The sequence below is a fragment of the Phyllobates terribilis genome, unplaced genomic scaffold (assembly GCF_046119375.1).
Source record: "Phyllobates terribilis strain yellow unplaced genomic scaffold, ASM4611937v1 Scaffold_3__8_contigs__length_932513732, whole genome shotgun sequence".
Classification (NCBI taxonomy): domain Eukaryota; kingdom Metazoa; phylum Chordata; class Amphibia; order Anura; family Dendrobatidae; genus Phyllobates; species Phyllobates terribilis.
The window spans coordinates 879,644,611-879,661,610 of NW_027362763.1; the positions used below are offsets into that span (position 1 = coordinate 879,644,611).

At 48.8% G+C, this 17,000-nt stretch overlaps 1 protein-coding gene across 2 annotated transcripts in view; it reads right to left on the reverse strand.

Annotated features, from left to right (window-relative positions):
* Positions 1–17,000, reverse strand: part of STX11 (syntaxin 11) — a 55,046-nt gene that overhangs the window by 21,475 nt on the left and 16,571 nt on the right. The gene's annotated exons all lie outside the window — the stretch shown is intronic.

Here is a 17,000-nt window from a genome sequence, read left to right on the forward strand (position 1 = left end):
AAGCGGTGACTGAAGCTGCACCAGCTTCATCTCTATGACTGAAATCCTGAGGCTGCCGGGAGAATAAAGTTCATTTTGTCCCTGCAGCCGGGATTTCAGTTTTTGTTCTTTAGGGATGAAAAACACATCTAGATCCTAGTGGCATCCAAGCAATTCAATGGGAGAAAGGAAGGAGTCCAGGTCTTAGGGGCCTGTAAGACTCTAGTTACGCCCCTGTGTGGAGCCAACATTTCTCTACACTACAAAAGACTGATTTTTGGATTATGTGGGAAACAAATGGATGTGAATAACACATTCACACCGATCACTTAGGACATTTAGATAATCAATGTTATCTCATGACAAGAGTACTGGTCATGGGTAGGGATATATTAGGTAGCAAGTGAATGTCAGTTCTTGTGTGGAAGCAGGAAAATGGGCAAGCCCAAGATGTGAGAGTTTGACAAGGGCCAAATTTTAATGGCTAGATGATTGGGTCAAGGCATGTTCAAATTGGCAGGCTTTGGAAGGTATTCCCAGTACGAAGGGGTTAGCACCTACCAAAAAAGTGGTCCAAGGAAGGACAGCAGTGAATCAACAATATGATCATAGGCATCCAAGGCTCAATGATGTATGTGGAGAGCAAAAGAAAGTCTATACAGTACACTGCTGTAGCACAAACTCCTAAAAAATAATGCTGGTTATGATAGAAAAGTGTCTGAATACAAAATACATTGCACCTCCTATGGACATGCTAGGATCAGATATTAATCATGGGAGGATAGAAGAAAGTGGACTAGTCTGATGAAGCATGTTTTCTTTCACATCAGTATGACAGCCAGGTGTGTGTGCATGGCTTACCCGTAGAAGAGATGGCACCAGGGTGCACTATGGTAAAAAGACTAGCCAATGCAGGCGAGCAGTGTGAGGCTCTGGACAGGGTCCTGCTGGAAAGTCGTGTGTCTTGGCATTTAGGTGGATGTTACTTTGACAAATAACTACCTAAACATTGTGAAAGGCCAAGTACACCCTTTCATGGCAATGTAATTTTCCAAAGAGTCAGCCTGCAGTCTCTCCTTTGAGAGAACAATTCTTCATTATACAAACATCTTAAGAAGCCATCATTTTGTTTCTCAGTTATTCGATAGAAAAGCATGAGAAAACCTTTTTTGTGTTCCTCTGTATGAAATCAGGGGCACCAGGCATTACAGAATGGGCCCACAGCAGGCCACAAGCACTATATTCAAACTGTACACTGACGAAGATTTCGACCACACTGTGGCTGGTGCTTGTGCAGTTATCCTTTAATGGATAAATTACATTTTTTAGGATCAAAACTTGATATGTTTGCCCTAGTGCTGTGGCAAAGACAGGAAATAATGTATCCCCCAACAAGAACAAATAGCTAATTTTTTTTATGTATATGGTAAACACAGGCTGTGATATATACTTGGCACTTTTGTCCATTACATATGGACTATGATAGCATCCGTTCAATCACTTCACGACCTTGCGATTTTACGGGTTGTTTTTTTTTTTCCCTTCTACCAAGAGCCATAACTTTTTTATTTTTCCATCAATATGGCCGTCTGAATGCTTTTTTTTTTGCGGGACAAGTTGTACTTTTGAATGACACCATTCATTTTATCATGTGATGCACTGGAAAGCAGGAAAAGAATTCCCAATGCATTGAAATTGCAAAAAAAAGTGAAATTCCACAGTTTTTTTTTTTTTTTTTTTACTTTTCACTGTATTGAATAGTTCCCTTAGAGCAGCGTTCCCCCAACAGGCCATGTTTTCAGGATTTCCTTAGTATTGCACAGGTGATGGAATTATGACCTGTGCAATACTAAGGAAATCCGGAAAACATGATCTGTTGGTAGGCCTTGAGGACTGGAGTTGGGGGAACACTGCCTTAGGGGACTTGAAGCAGCGATCAGCACCGCTATGTATAGCGAAAACCACAATCTCCTATGAACGCCAGCCACGGCCTGGCATTCACAGGAGGATCGTAATGCCAGGCACAGGCGTTATGAGCCGACCCATGGCTGTCATTGCAACCCATTGGCACCCCGCAATCACATAATGGGTTTGCCAATGGGAGAGGGGAATGACGCGCCCCCTGCTGGCTCATGTTAAATGCTGTCAGAAATTGACAGCGGGATTTAACAGGTTAACAGCCACGGGTGGAGCGCCAATCCACCTGCGGCTATTAGAGGCATATGATGGCTGATTAAATCAGCAATCATGTGCAGGGAAAGATGCGGGCTCTGCATGCAAGCTTGCATCAAAGACAGTGACACGACTTTTGACATACAAGTATGTCAAAGATCATGAAGGGATTGAAGAGGTTGCCCGGTGGAAAAAAAAAGTCACCCAGTCATAGATTAGGTGATAACTTGTTGGTCAGTGGGGCCAAGTCCGCTGGGACTTGACTTATCAGTTGGACTGTGCTCTTTTATCCCCTTTAGAATAGAGAGGCAATGCGCATACTCCACCTACGCTCTATTCACTCCCTATGAGGCGGCCAAATGCTGCTTTCAGCTTTCGCAAGTGGCCTCAAAAAGAAATGAAAATCAATTGAAAAGCTCAAGATGTGTCTATGATTGACAGTTGTCAGCTAAGCTATGACAGTTGTCAGCTAAGCTATGGATGCCATACAGTGGCATCCATCACCCAGATACTACCATGTTATTTAAAAAAAAAAAAAAACGAACAAACACATACAGTGCAGTAGACTTTCTTTCAATTGCAAGCTTTACTAGTATACACGCTGAATGTGATGTGAATGGTTCCTTACCTAGAATTATGGAAGCTTTTAAAGGGTACCTGTCACCAGAAAAAAAGCTATTAACCTGCAGATATGGGGTTAATCTACAGGTTAAGAGAGTCATTATCTTGGCTGGTGCCTATACATAGCCCAACGCTCAGGGGAGAAAATGAACTTCATTCTCCCTGGCAGCATTCCCGTTTCAATCAAGGGGGCAGTGCCGGCGCAGGTTCAGTCACCACTCTAAGTATACAGGGCGGCCCCTGTAACCGCACCCCCGGCCCTGACTGACAGTCGGCCTCAATGCAGAGCCAGTGTCAGTCAGGGCCAGGGGCGCGCTTACAGTCATGGGGACAGCGCCGCTGCTGGTTCAGTCACCGCTCTGAGAATACAGAGCGGCGGCTGTAACTGCGCCCCTGGCATTAGGGACGGCTGTCAGTCAGGGCCGGGAGTGCGGTCACAGCTGCCACTCTGTATTCTCAGAGCAAGGACTGAACCAGCGCCGGCGCCCCGGTGACTGAAACGGGAATGCTGCGAGGGAGAATAAAGTTCATTTTCTCCCTGCTGCATTCGGCTGTGTGCAGGCGCCGGCCAGCATAATAACGCTATTAGCCTGCGGATTAACCCCATATTTGCAGGTTAATAGCATTTTTTCTGGTGATAGTTGAAACACTGTGAATCATGCTCATAATAAAATTCCATGCTGTCGGAAGGTCCCTGACAGACAAACCTTCAACCCCTCCCTGATGTCTATAGTTAGTCATAAATTGCGTATCGATATTGATATCTCCAAAGTAAAAAAAAAATCTAAAAATGAAGATTTAACTGATGTAAAGTTTTCATCAGCCTTAAGACAACCAGTAAAAGAAAAAAACTTTAGTCAATAAAACATCCCAACTGTTCTAAATCCCTCACTGAAACACAAGAAAGGAAATTTGAGCATTGGACCTGTATATTTTGTGCATCAAAGAAATGACTGGTATTTTAAGACATAGAATTATTGACTATAACAAAGCATTGATAAAAGAGCCACAGCCTGCAGGAGTAGGAAAGTGAAAGATGTATGCCTTAAAATGCCATGGACTCCTACATATGTCATGAATTTTCTATTGACGTCTAGGGCCCTAGAGATAAAAAGATTGGTTTGTTGGAGTTATCTGCATTTGTCCTGTGCGTTTTGTTTTCAGTGCCTCATCTAGACTATACATAGAATGCACAATTATTAGGAACTAAAACAAATCACTGCTTTAGGTGTGATAACAGCAAAGTGGTGTAAGGACATGGATAAATAGAGTTCATTGTATACAGAATCACAGGATTTCACAGACCAAACAGTTAAAGGGAACCTGTCCGTAACTAATTGAAAGTTTGTAAATGCACTAGTGTGTGTATCAGTGCACTTGCAGTCAGTGTCTCCTCTCGGTTTATCCCTGCTTGCACCAGCCCTACCTGTTGATTCCAGCAGTAACTGCTGTCAATCAAACATAGGATGCACAAGTGGGGAAAAGCAAATAGAAGCCATAGACTGCAAGTGCACGGATTCACCACCAATGTGAACGCAAAAATTTGCATATCAATAAAAGACAAAATTTTAAAGTAATAGTGTAAAAGGAAGCTGCTTTAACAGAGCACTGTAAAACATTATGAACGATGCTATAATGTCTAGTTAAAAAGTCACTGTGCAATATATGTTCTTTACATAAATGCCACTGTCTTCCGGATTGCTCCACATGTAACCTGTGCTTTTTTCTGTCTTCCTGTGATGTTACAACAGTTCCTTTGCATTAACCCACTTGAAAAGGAGTGTCACAGCTGATGACACATACAAGGTTCATCGTAAATACTTAAAGGGCGTGCAGGGAACCTTCAATTGTCTTGTAATAAGGTTTAAATTGAGGGGAGGGAGTAGCATCAGCTTTATGTGATAAGAAATTTCAGAGCTTTAAAATAAAAAAAAAATCCACTAAAAAGTTATGAATAAGCCTTTTAATTAATTTACAATAATTACAAAACAGGCAGTAAAAAAAATTAATAAAAAAAGTTAGTTTTTCAAGTGGACTCTGATTTCACAAATACAGATCACAAGGCGGGTTAAAAAGGGTAGTCTCAAGTTCTTAAAAATGGATAATATATAAAAGTGCTGGTAAATGTCAAAGTTGTTTGTTTTTATAAGGTTCCTCTCCATTCTCAAAAATGGAGGGATTTATTTTATTTTATAGCATATAGCTTGTTGCCTAGGTTACCGGCTCCCCAGTAGTCTCTGAGTGGTCGGTTACCTAGGTAAGAAGCGCATGACGCTAACAGGCTCTGTGCTTTATACCCGCTCAAGCAGGCTGGATTTGGCCAATTTAAAGCCCACTGCTCTTCAACCATGCAACAACGGCCAAGCTGCCAATCTTCCTGATAGTGGCGTAACTTGAAGCCCATGGGCCCCAATTCAAAAGCTCCAACGGGGCCCCCAATCATTGCAAGTCTTTAATAGTATTGGTCTTTTCATATGGGCCAAAGGGACTTTTTGGGCTCCTTAGGCGCTGGGGCCTGGGTGGGATTGCAACCCCTGCACCTATTGAAATTCTACTCCTGGCTCCTGAATAGACATAATAGAAAAAATTGCAACATGCTTGTAAAAGCAGTATACCACTTAAAAAAAAAAGAAAAAAAAAAGGGATTGATTGGAGAATTTGTAAACTTATGGTGTAATGCTGGTGGCCTAGTTTACTGGTCTCCTCTGTTTCAGAGTTAACAGATTTTCTAGTCAAGGAGCGCGATCTTGTAAGTTCTTTGCTTTAAAGCTTGCAAGCTCGGATTTGAAGAGGCCGCCAATTTGCCTCAGCAAATCCATTAATCAAACTCTGATCAGAGGTTGATCAGAGTGTCAACATAGTGTGATCTAATTCACTCGGATGCGGAGAAGATTGAGAAAAAATTTTTTTTTTCCATTCTGTCAGTCTCTGGAAATCGGAAAGCACTCCGATGTCATCTATCCAAGTGCAGTCCGATGTTTTCCACGCACTCCCTTACTTGCATGGCCGAGTGTGATCCGACAAACTTCTGCATTCTGCAATTGTACACAGCCCCGTAGACTAACATTGGTCAGAGTGCGATCCGACGTTTTGTCGTATTGTGCTCGGACTGAAAATATGCTTATCTGCACCTGCAGAAGGTAAATTAGTTGATAGATTTAAAAGAAAATGTCACAATTAAAATACTGCAGGCATTAGGGGGAGCCAAGTAGATTCATGTATAGTTGTAATCATTTAATCCTCATTTAATCCTCTGCCCTTTCTGAGATTTCCAGTCCAGTGGGCGGACAGCAGAGGGAAGCATGAAGTGCTCTAAAAATTTCCTGGTAGACGGCTGCGCTGACTTTGGTCTTGATAAAACACAGTGGACCTACACCAGCAGATGACATGGCTCCCCAAACCATCACTGATTGTGGAAACTTCACACTAGACCTCAAGCAGCTTGGATTGTGTGCCTCTCCACTCTTCCTCCAGACTCTGGGACCTTGATTTCCAAATGAAATGCAAAATGTACTTCCATCTGAAAACAACTCCTCAACCTCCTCTCGGTCTTCCACCTGCACCCAAAGCCTGTCTGGTCATGCCACAAGCTTTCTAACTGCGCAGAAGGGATCCTGCACACCTCCTTACTATGCTGGCAGTAGGGCTCAACGTCATCAGGCGGTTTTTACATTGAAATGTCTGGGAAATGTGAGTCACACAGCTGAGGAGTTGTGGTCAGCTCTGGAGAACCAATTTCATGAATGGTTGTCTCCACTGGACCTGAAACCAGGGAAGGCCGTGTGCGACAATGCTGCAAACCTGGGTGCGGCCCTTCGCCGGGGCAATGTCACACACGTGCCTTGTATGGCTCACGTGTTGAACCTGGTTGTCCAGCAATTTTTAGCCCACTATCCCAGACTAGATGGCCTTCTGCAGAGGGCACGGTCGCTGTGTGCTCACTTCCGCCGTTCGCATCCCGCAGCTCAGCGACTTACATCTCTACAGAAGTCGTTGGGCCTGCCACTTCACCGGCTAAAATGCGATGTGCCTACCCAATGGAATTCAACTCTGCACATGTTGCAGCGACTGTGGCAGCACCGACAAGCCCTGGTGCAATACGTTCTGACGTATAGCCTGGGCCAACGAGATCCAGAGGTGGGGCAAATCACGCTGGAGGAGTGGTCTCAGATCAGGGACCTATGCACCCTTCTGCACAGTTTTGAAATGGCGACGAAGATGTTTAGTGCTGACGATGCCATTATCAGCATGACTATTCCGGTGATTTACATGCTGGAGCACATGTTAAACAGAATTCGGAGTCAGGTGGTGGCACAAGAGGAGGTGGAGGAAGTAGAGGAGGAGGAGTTGTATGCGGAAGGGCTAACATCTGCAAGGTCCAGACGGTCGGCAGCACCAAGGCGGCAGGCATGTGAGGGTGGGGGAGATGGTTTTACCAGAGCGCATGGTAGCAGCCAAACTAGTGAGGAAGGTGCAGGAGCCCAGGAAGAAGTGGAGGACGAACTGATGGAAGACTCATCAGATGAGGGAGACCTTGATCACATTTCTGTTGTGCGAGGTTGGGGGGAGAGGACAGAGGAAGGAAGCATGATTGTTACCTCGCCACCAACACAACAGGGACTTGGTGCTCCTGGATGCGCAACACACATGAGTGCCTTCTTGCTGCGCTACCTGCAACATGACCCTCGAATTGTGAGAATTAGAAATAATCCTGACTACTGGGTTGCCACACTGTTAGATCCCCGGTACAAAAGTAAATTTGCCGAAATTATTCCTGCCATAGAAAGGGATGCACGCATGCAGGAGTATCAGCAGAGACTGTTGCAGAATCTTACATGTGCTTTTCCACAAAACACCAGTGGTGCACGTAGTGAATCTCACAGTTCCAACTTGCCAACCGTGGGACCGTCAAGTGTTCAGCACTCAAACCGTAACAGAACCACAGTATCTGCTGGTAACATCAATTTTGCGGAATCATTTCACCACTTTTTTTAGCCCATCCTTTGCAAGGCCACAGGAGACAAGAAGTCTGACACATAGTCAACGCCTAGAGATGATGGTACAGGAGTATCTCCAAGTAAACATTGAAGCCATGACTGTCACTGGACCCTTGCTCTTTTTGGGCTTCCAATCTGGATAAATGGCCGGAGCTAGCCACTTACGCCTTGGAGATCTTGTCATGCCCCGCAGCCAGCGTTCTGTCTGAACGTGTGTTCAGCGCTGCTGGTGGTGTGCTGACAGATAAGCGCACGCGGCTCTCCACTGATAATGTAGACAGACTCACGTTCATAAAGATGAACAAATCATGGATCCGAAACGACTTTTCTACCCCTGTGTCATCCTGGGGAGAGTAAAAGCTTGATGATTGGTTAAAATCACCCTACCAACCGTTTTAAGCTTTCAAATTACTAATCATGTTTATCTGTATCTTGGCTGGAAAATAATTTGGGCTTTGTAGCAGTGTGCAGCACTGATCCTATTAGGCCATCTATACTAAACTCCACCAGATTTAAAATTAAGAATAATTTTTAGCTGCATCTAGCCCGGAAAATAATTTTGGGGCTCCGAGATGCGCAAGACACATAAGTGCCTTCTTGCTGCACTACCTGCAACATGACCCTCATATTGTCAGAATTCGAAGTAATCATGACTACTGGGTTGCCACACTCTTAGATCCCCCAAACTTTTCGATCAACCTTTTCATTTTAATAAAGACCAAAAAAATGGTCATTTTTGAAATTATAAGCATTAGCAGGTTGTTAGAAACTGAAATCAAACAGTTTTCAACTCAAAACTTTATTCTAGGTGATGTTACATTTTCACATAGGACCCCTTGTTCGAAAGGAGCTTCTGAACTCTCTCGTCCATTGAATTTGTCAGGTTTTGGATGGTTTCTGCTTCAATTGTTTTGCATGAGGACAGAATACCCTCCCAGAGGTGTTGCTTAGATGTGAACTGCCTCCCGCCATCATAGACACTCCTTTTGATGATGCTCCAGAGGTTCTGAATGGGGTAGAGGTCAGGGGAGCATGGGGGTCACACCATAAGTTTGTCCCCTTTTATGCTCATATCAGCCAGAGATGCAGATGTTTTATGTGCAGCATGAGATGGTGCATTATCATGCAAAAAAATGATCTTGCTGTGAAATACACGGTTCTTCTTCTCGAACCATGGCAGGAAGTGCTGTTTGAGAAAATCCACATACATTATGGAGTTCATCTTTAGCGCCTTCAGGGATCCTAAAGGGGCCGACAATCTCTCTCCCCATGATTCCAGCCCAAAACATTACTCCACCTCCTCCTTGTTGGCGCTGTAGCCGTGTTTGCGTGGGGTGTCCATCAACCAGCCATCCTCCACTCCATCCATCTGGACCATCGAGCGCTGCACGGCACTCATCCGTGAACAAAACAGTTTTGAAATCAGTCTTCATGTAATGTTTAGCCCACTGGAGCCGTTTCTGCTTGTGTGAAGTGGATAGAGGAGGTCGACAGGATGGCGTATGCACAGCTGCAAACTTCTGAAGGACCCTGCATCTTGTTGTTCTGGGGACGTTGGAGGCACCAGCAGCTTCAAAAACTTGTCTGCTGCTATGACAAGGCTTTTTTGCCGCTGCTCTTTTAACCTGACGTAATTGCCTGTAGGAAAGAGTCCTCAATTTGCCCTTATCAGCACGCACACGTGTGTACTGTGAATCAGCTACATACTTCTTGATTGCCAAGACACTTCATCCTGATCATCGCACAATGTTGATTGTAGTCATGCCTTGACCTAAACACTCCACAATTTGTTGCTTCTCAGCAGCCGACACATCCTTTTTCTTTCCCATTTTGGCAGAAAATGTAGGCTGCTTAATAATGTGAGACAGCCTTCTTAAGTAGTCTTGCCTTTCATTGGACACACCTGCCAAACTAATTAGCACAGGTGTCTGCAATTGCTTACAGTGATATAAAGAGCCCTGACACACATCACCATCAATGAGTTTAACTGACAAACAAACAAATTCTTCCCTTATCACTCCTAAACACTTTTTGCATAATAATTTGGAACGCAGTGTACATGTGCTTTTCCACAAAACACCAGTGGTTCACGTAGTGAATCTTACAGTTCTAACTTGCCAACCGTGGTCTGTATGGAGTTGTTCAATAAAGGGCCCAAAATTAAGATAACATAGATGGGAGAGGTCTCTATGAATAGGAATTCCTAAGTATTTGATACCCTGTGAGGGCCAGGCAAAGGGAAAGTTGGATTGGATCGAATCCTATATGGATTTGGGGAGGGAGACATCAAGGGCCTCAGACTTCGCTGCATTGATTTTAAAATTTGACCATGTAACAAAGTGATCTATTTCAGCCATAACAGCATGGATGGATATATGTGATTGAGTGATATATACTAGGACATCATCAGCAAATAGAGAGCACTTGTACTCAGTGCCTCCCACCTCAATCCACCTAATATTGGGGTTATGGCGAATTGATGAGAGCAGGTGCTCCGTCACTAGGATGTATAAGAGAGGGAACAGAGGACATCCCTGCCTTGTCCCATTGGTGATTGTGAAAGGTGATGAAAATGTTCTGATGCACCCCCTGGGCCTTGGGACACCCGGAGCCGGACCTTTTTTGGTGGATGCTGGTGGTTGTAGCCTTCGTGGCGGCGACCCGGTTCCGTGGCTCAGGGTGGTCAAACCAGTGGCGGAACTATTTATGTGGTTTTGATGTTTAAATGTCCGACTACGCCACCCGTGGATTGCGGTCAGAGTGAACCGCCGCTCCAGGGCAGACCGCTGAGGCTGGTGTTGTGGGTGCAGCAGAGCGTAGCATAACTCCCCACGGGAGGAGTATAGCCTCAGGGCAGTGTATGCGGAGGATGGGGGTGATGGTGCAGGGCAGCAGCAGTAACGACACGGAGTCAGTGATGCAGTCCAGGGCCTTTACTCCCAGTTCTTATTATCCAGACCACGTCTGCAGGTAACGGCTGCCCACGTCGTACTGTGCTCACCAGGTGAGGGGCTCAGACAACTCCCAGATAACTTTGGAGCACTTCACAGGACCCCTTTTGTGTGTCCTTTGTCTGGCCTTTCTTACCAACCCTTCTGTCCGGCTGCCTCGGGCCTCCTCTTGGTAAACTTGGCGCCAGTTTCCCTGACCCTATGTGGTGCCTTCCTAGCGGGTGTAGCGAGGGGCTGTGCCACATAAAATGTCAGAGCCTCCGGTTTCTAGCTGAGGGTTGTTTCCTGCCTCCACTAGTTTCGGGGACCGGTCTCCCCCTTTGGCCTGACCCCTCCACGCAGGTGGATTCGGGCGTGCGGTGGCGACTCGCCCGTCCGCACCCCTGGGATCCCTTCGTTCCTCGTTCCTGGAGCCTTCTCCGCTCCTCTTCCTTCTCCCTCTTCCAGGCCTGGGCCTCTGTTACTAGGCCCGCCTCCGGAGCAGAGCTCATGCAGAGCCCCTGCTCCCTGCCACTTCTGCTCAGACTTCTCTGCACTGAACTAAGATGGTGCCCATCTTTTATACTCCCTTTTCAATGCACCCAGGAACTGCTTCCTCCCTGCTCCTGCACTACAGGGTTCCCCTTCCTCAGTGTTCCCTCCCCCCACTCCAGCCAGGGACAGGGACTGTCGTGCCCATCTCAGAGGCATATTGGTCGCCCTGCCCCACGGAAATGTGGTGTAATGCATGCAGGTGTCAGGTCCTGATCCACACTCCATCCTTACCTGAGAGTGAGATATCACACCTCTGGGTGAGGTGCAATACCTCTGTAGCAACCGAGCCCTCAGGGTGCTACAGTTCCATTTATCTTCAGCCTAGGTGACGTATTGCGATACAGGGCCGTGATTTTGGCTATAAAAGGGTCCCCTAGACCCCTACCCCAAGCTTTTTAAAGAGAATCATATATGGCGTGTAGTGCCGGCGTCCCTGCCCTCTGCTAGGCAGGGACGCTGCTCCTCTCACAGCTCTGCTCCGTGCCCGGCTTCCTCCCCCCGCTCTGCTGTCAGCGCGCGCTCCGTCCCGGCGTCCTCCTCCTGCTCTGCTCTCAGCGCGCGCTCCTTCCCGGCCCCTGTGCTTAGGGCGCGCGCGCTCCCCTCCTCTTAAAGTGGCCGCGCGCGCCGCCCTAAAGAGTCCCCGGCCAATGGCCGGAGGACTTCATCATATATAAGGCACCTCCTCCAAAATGGAGGTGCCCGAGCAATGTTGTTTGCACCTGTGTCTCACCTGTGCTTCAGCCCTCAGGTCCCGTTGCCAGTTACCTGCCAGTTTCTTGCTAGTTACCTGCCAGTACCTGCCAGTTACCTGCCTGATTCCTGCCTGAATACTTGTTACCTGTCTGCCAGTCTGAGGTCCGACGGTCTGCCTTACTTCTCCTGTCAGTCTGTCTAAGGACCAGCCTGCCCGCTCACCTGGGAGCGCATGTCAGCTACCTGCCTGCTTGCCTGAGGTCCGACGGTCTGCCTTACTACTCCGGTCAGTCTGTCTATGGACCAGCTTGCCCGCTCACCTGGGAGCGCTTCTCCGTTATCTGCCTGCTTGCCAGCCCGGAGGCTCCGTTGTCACGTGCTGTGACCACCAGCTATCTCAGAGACTCTTGCCCGCTCACCTGGGAGCGCATCTCCGTTACCTGCCTGCTTGCCAGCCCGGAGGTCCCGTTGTCACGTGCGGTGACCATCAGCTATTCCAGAGACTCTTGCCCGCTCACCTGGGAGCGCATCTCCGTTACCTGCCTGCTTGCCAGCCCGGAGGTCCCGTTGTCACGTGCGGTGACCATCAGCTATTCCAGAGACTCTCGCTTGCTCACCTGGGAGCACACATCTACCACCTGCCTGCTAGCCTACCCGGAGGCTCTGCCATCACAGGTCGTACCTACCCCTTACCCAGAGACTGCCCTGATCACTTGCCGTAACTCCCTGTCCGTTCACCCAGAGACTGCCACCCGCTCCCTTACAAGGGCCGCCCCCTTGTATAGTAGCTCAGAGGTTCCGCCTCCCGGACCCGTTTCAGTCCGCCTCCCGGACCCGTTACAGTTTGCTCGGGCCATGGAACCCGGTGGCACCCAAGCTCCCTCGCTCTCGGACCTCTGTCTTGAACTGTCCCGTCAGAGGTCCCAACAGGAGGCCATCCTGGGTCACCTGCGGAATGTTAATACTCGCCTGAACACTCTGTCTGATCCACCAACAACCTCCGCCAGTGCCATATCTTGCAATCCGGCGGCTCCGCTGCTCACTAATACTATGGTATCCTACCCCGGACCCCGGCTTTCTGCACCTCCTCGCTTCGGAGGCGACCCCGTCCAGGCTCGGGGCTTCTTGAATCAGTGCACCCTGCATTTTGAACTTTTGTCCTACCAGTTTAACTCCGACCGGGCCAAAATTGCCTTCATCATGTCCCATCTCACCGGGGAGGCCCTGGCCTGGCTGAATCCTCTATGGGAGAGAGGAGACCCCCTGGTGTCCAACTTGCCTGCTTTTCTCACGGCTTTCCGGAAAGTCTTCGACGAACCCGGACGGAAGACCTCATCTGCATCATCGTTGCTACGCCTCCGTCAGGGGAGTCTCACCGTGGGCCAATATGCCATACGGTTCCGTACCCTTGCCTCGGAGCTGGCCTGGGATAACGACGCTCTGGTTTCCGTCTTCTGGGAGGGTCTGTCCGGCCGTATTAAAGATGAACTTGCCGGTCGGGACATTCCTACCACTCTCGATGACTTAATAACTCTTGCCACCCGAATTGACCTACGGTTTCAGGAGCGTGCCAAAGAGGTCACCCGTGAGAGAAGGATTCCACGTTTAGCTCCTACTTTCCAGAAACCCGTCATTCCCTCCATCTCTCCCCAGGTACACTCTCCTGAGCCTATGCAGGTCGACCAGACCAAGATGGTCAAAACCCGTCAGGACTCACGCCGTGCCGAGGGGAGCCGCTTCTACTGTGGCAGTAAGGAGCACCGGATCCGTGCCTGCCCGGAGAGGTTGGGAAACGCCTGTGTCTAGGTTCGCTCAGAGAGGTCCACCTAGACAAGAATAAATCCTCTCCATCCCTGCTGTTGTCAGTTTCGATCATCTACGGGGAGAACCGTTATTTCGAACTAGCCCAACTTGACTCTGGAGCAGCCGGGAACCTTATTTCACAGTCCCTGGTTGAGAAATACCGCATCCCCACCAAACCTCTGGCTGTACCCTTGTCTGTCGCTGCCGTGGATGGGGGCCTCTTACCTCGCCCCATTCAACTCATCACCGAATCCATTACCCTGCAGGTGGGAATGCTGCATTCTGAAAGTATCTCCTTTCATGTTCTGCCTGGACTCTCTCACGCCCTCTTGCTAGGTCTGCCCTGGCTCCAGAGACATGCACCCGTGCTAGACTGGCAAACCGGAGAGGTCCTTCGCTGGGGACAAGACTGTCATAAGACCTGCCTGGTTCCCGTCCATCCCGTTCGTCCCTCTCCTACCCCAGCTAATCTACCTGGACTTCCGATTCCTTATTGGTCTTATGCAGATGTCTTTAATAAAAAGGAGGCAGAGACATTACCACCACATAGACCATACGACTGTCCCATCGATCTGCTACCCGGTACTACTCCTCCCCGTGGGCGTATCTATCCTTTATCCGCTGCTGAGACCCGGTCAATGTCCGAATATATTGAGGAGAATCTGGCCAGAGGATTCATCCGGAAATCTACCTCCCCGGCGGGAGCAGGCTTCTTTTTCGTCAAAAAGAAGGACGGCTCTCTCCGTCCCTGTATAGACTATAGAGGCCTAAACCTGATCACGGTGAAGAATAAGTACCCCCTTCCGCTCATTCCAGAATTATTTGATCGTCTGAGGGGGGCTAGGATCTTCACCAAACTGGACCTTCGTGGGGCGTACAACCTGGTTCGTATTCGTCAGGGGGATGAATGGAAGACGGCATTCAACACCCGGGACGGCCACTATGAATACCTGGTAATGCCCTTTGGTCTCTGTAACGCTCCTGCCGTCTTTCAAGAGTTGGTCAATGACATCTTCCGGGACCTTCTCTACTCCTGCGTAGTGGTGTACCTGGACGACATCTTGGTCTTCTCTCCGGATCTCCAGACTCACCGGAGGGACGTTCGTCAGGTCCTGCTCAGGCTAAGGCAGAACCATCTCTACGCTAAATTTGAGAAGTGCCTCTTTGAGCAGACCTCGCTTCCGTTTCTGGGCTACATTATCTCTCAGACCGGCCTTCAAATGGATCCTGAGAAACTGTCTGCCATCGAGAAATGGCCCCGACCGGAGGGGTTGAAGGCCATTCAGCGTTTCCTGGGCTTCGCCAACTACTACCGCCTCTTCATACCACACTTCTCTTCCCGGACGGCCCCAATTTCTGCGCTCACCCGTAAAGGTACTAATCCCAAAGAGTGGCCACCCGAAGCAGAGGAGGCCTTTCTTTCCCTTAAACAGGCCTTCTCTTCCGCCCCGGTGCTGCATCGCCCAGATGGCAACAAGCAGTTCTTCCTGGAAGTTGACGCCTCCTCCTCTGGAGCCGGAGCGGTACTTACTCAAAAATCATCTTCCGGGAGGATGGTAACTTGTGGCTTCTTCTCTAAACTCTTCTCCTCCTCTGAGCGCAACTATTCCATAGGAGACCGAGAGTTATTGGCCATCAAACTGGCATTGGAGGAGTGGCGTTACCTGCTCGAGGGGGCTCTTCACCCGGTAATAATTTACACTGACCACAAGAACTTGGCTTACCTCCAGCATGCCCAGAGACTTAACCCGCGCCAAGCCCGGTGGTCCTTGTTTTTTGCTCGTTTTGATTTTGTCCTTCATTTTCGCCCGGCTGACAAAAACGTCAAGGCGGATGCCTTGTCTCGATCCTTTCTGGTGTCTGATCTCGAGGAGGATCCGAAACATATCATCGATCCCGCCAGAGTAATGCAGGTGGCTCCTGTGAGTCTAAATCGTCTTCCTCCTGGTAAAACGTTCGTACCAGTACCTGATCGGGAGAAGATTCTACACTGGGGTCTTTCGTCTAAACTAGCTGGCCACGCCGGTCAGAAAAAGACCCTCCAGCTTATTACCCGGCACTACTGGTGGCCTAACCTGCACAAGGATGTAATAGACTTTGTTTCTGCCTGTGTGTCCTGCGCCCGCAACAAAGTTCCGAGACACCTGCCGGCCGGCCGCCTCCTACCTCTGCCAGTACCTGCTGCCCCCTGGCAGCATATAGCGATGGACTTCATTACTGATCTGCCTGTCTCTGCCGGTTGTACGGTCATTTGGGTGGTCGCTGACCGCTTCTCCAAGATGGCTCACTTCATTCCACTGCCAGGTCTTCCGTCTGCACCCGAGCTGGCTAAAGACTTTATCCGCCACATCTTCCGTCTTCATGGCCTGCCCCGTCACATCGTGTCGGATCGTGGGGTACAGTTCACTTCCCGTTTCTGGAGAGCCACTTGTAAATTGCTGGACGTCACCCTGGACTTCTCCTCCGCTTACCACCCACAGTCTAATGGTCAAGTGGAGCGGATCAATCAGAACCTGACCAGTTACCTTCGGCACTTCGTTAATGCCCACCATTCTGACTGGGTGGATCTCCTGCCATGGGCCGAATTCTCGTACAACAATCACGAGAGCGAGTCTTCCTCCAAATCCCCGTTTTTTGTAGTCTACGGTCAGCATCCTCGGATCCCGTTTCCCGTCTCCACCTCGGCGGACAATCCGGCTGCGGAATCTCTTGTTAACAAATTTTCCTCCATATGGGAGAGTACCCGGTCCGCACTTCTTCTGTCATCCGAGCGTATGAAAAGACACGCTGACAAAAAACGTCTGGACCCTCCTCAATTCCGCCCTGGGGATAAAGTCTGGCTCTCGTCCAAATATGTCCGGCTCAAGATCCCTTCCTATAAGTTAGGGCCTCGGTTCATCGGCCCACTGGAGGTCATCAGTCAGATCAACCCGGTGGCCTATAAATTGAAACTCCCGGCCAACTTACGGATCCCTAACTCCTTCCATGTGTCTCTCCTCAAACCTGTGGTACTTAACTCTTTTTCCAAGTCTACAGGTACGCCTCCTGCTCCGGTTTCTGCTGTGGACGAGTTTGAGGTAGAGAACATTCTTGCCACCAAAAGGGTAAGAGGAAAGACCTTTTTCCTGGTAGATTGGAAGGGGTTTGGTCCTGAGGAGAGAACGTGGGAGCCCCGGGAGAACATCCATGCCCCTCTCATCCTAGCTAAATTTCTGTCTGGCCTAAAAAAGGGGGGGCCTAAAGGGGGGGG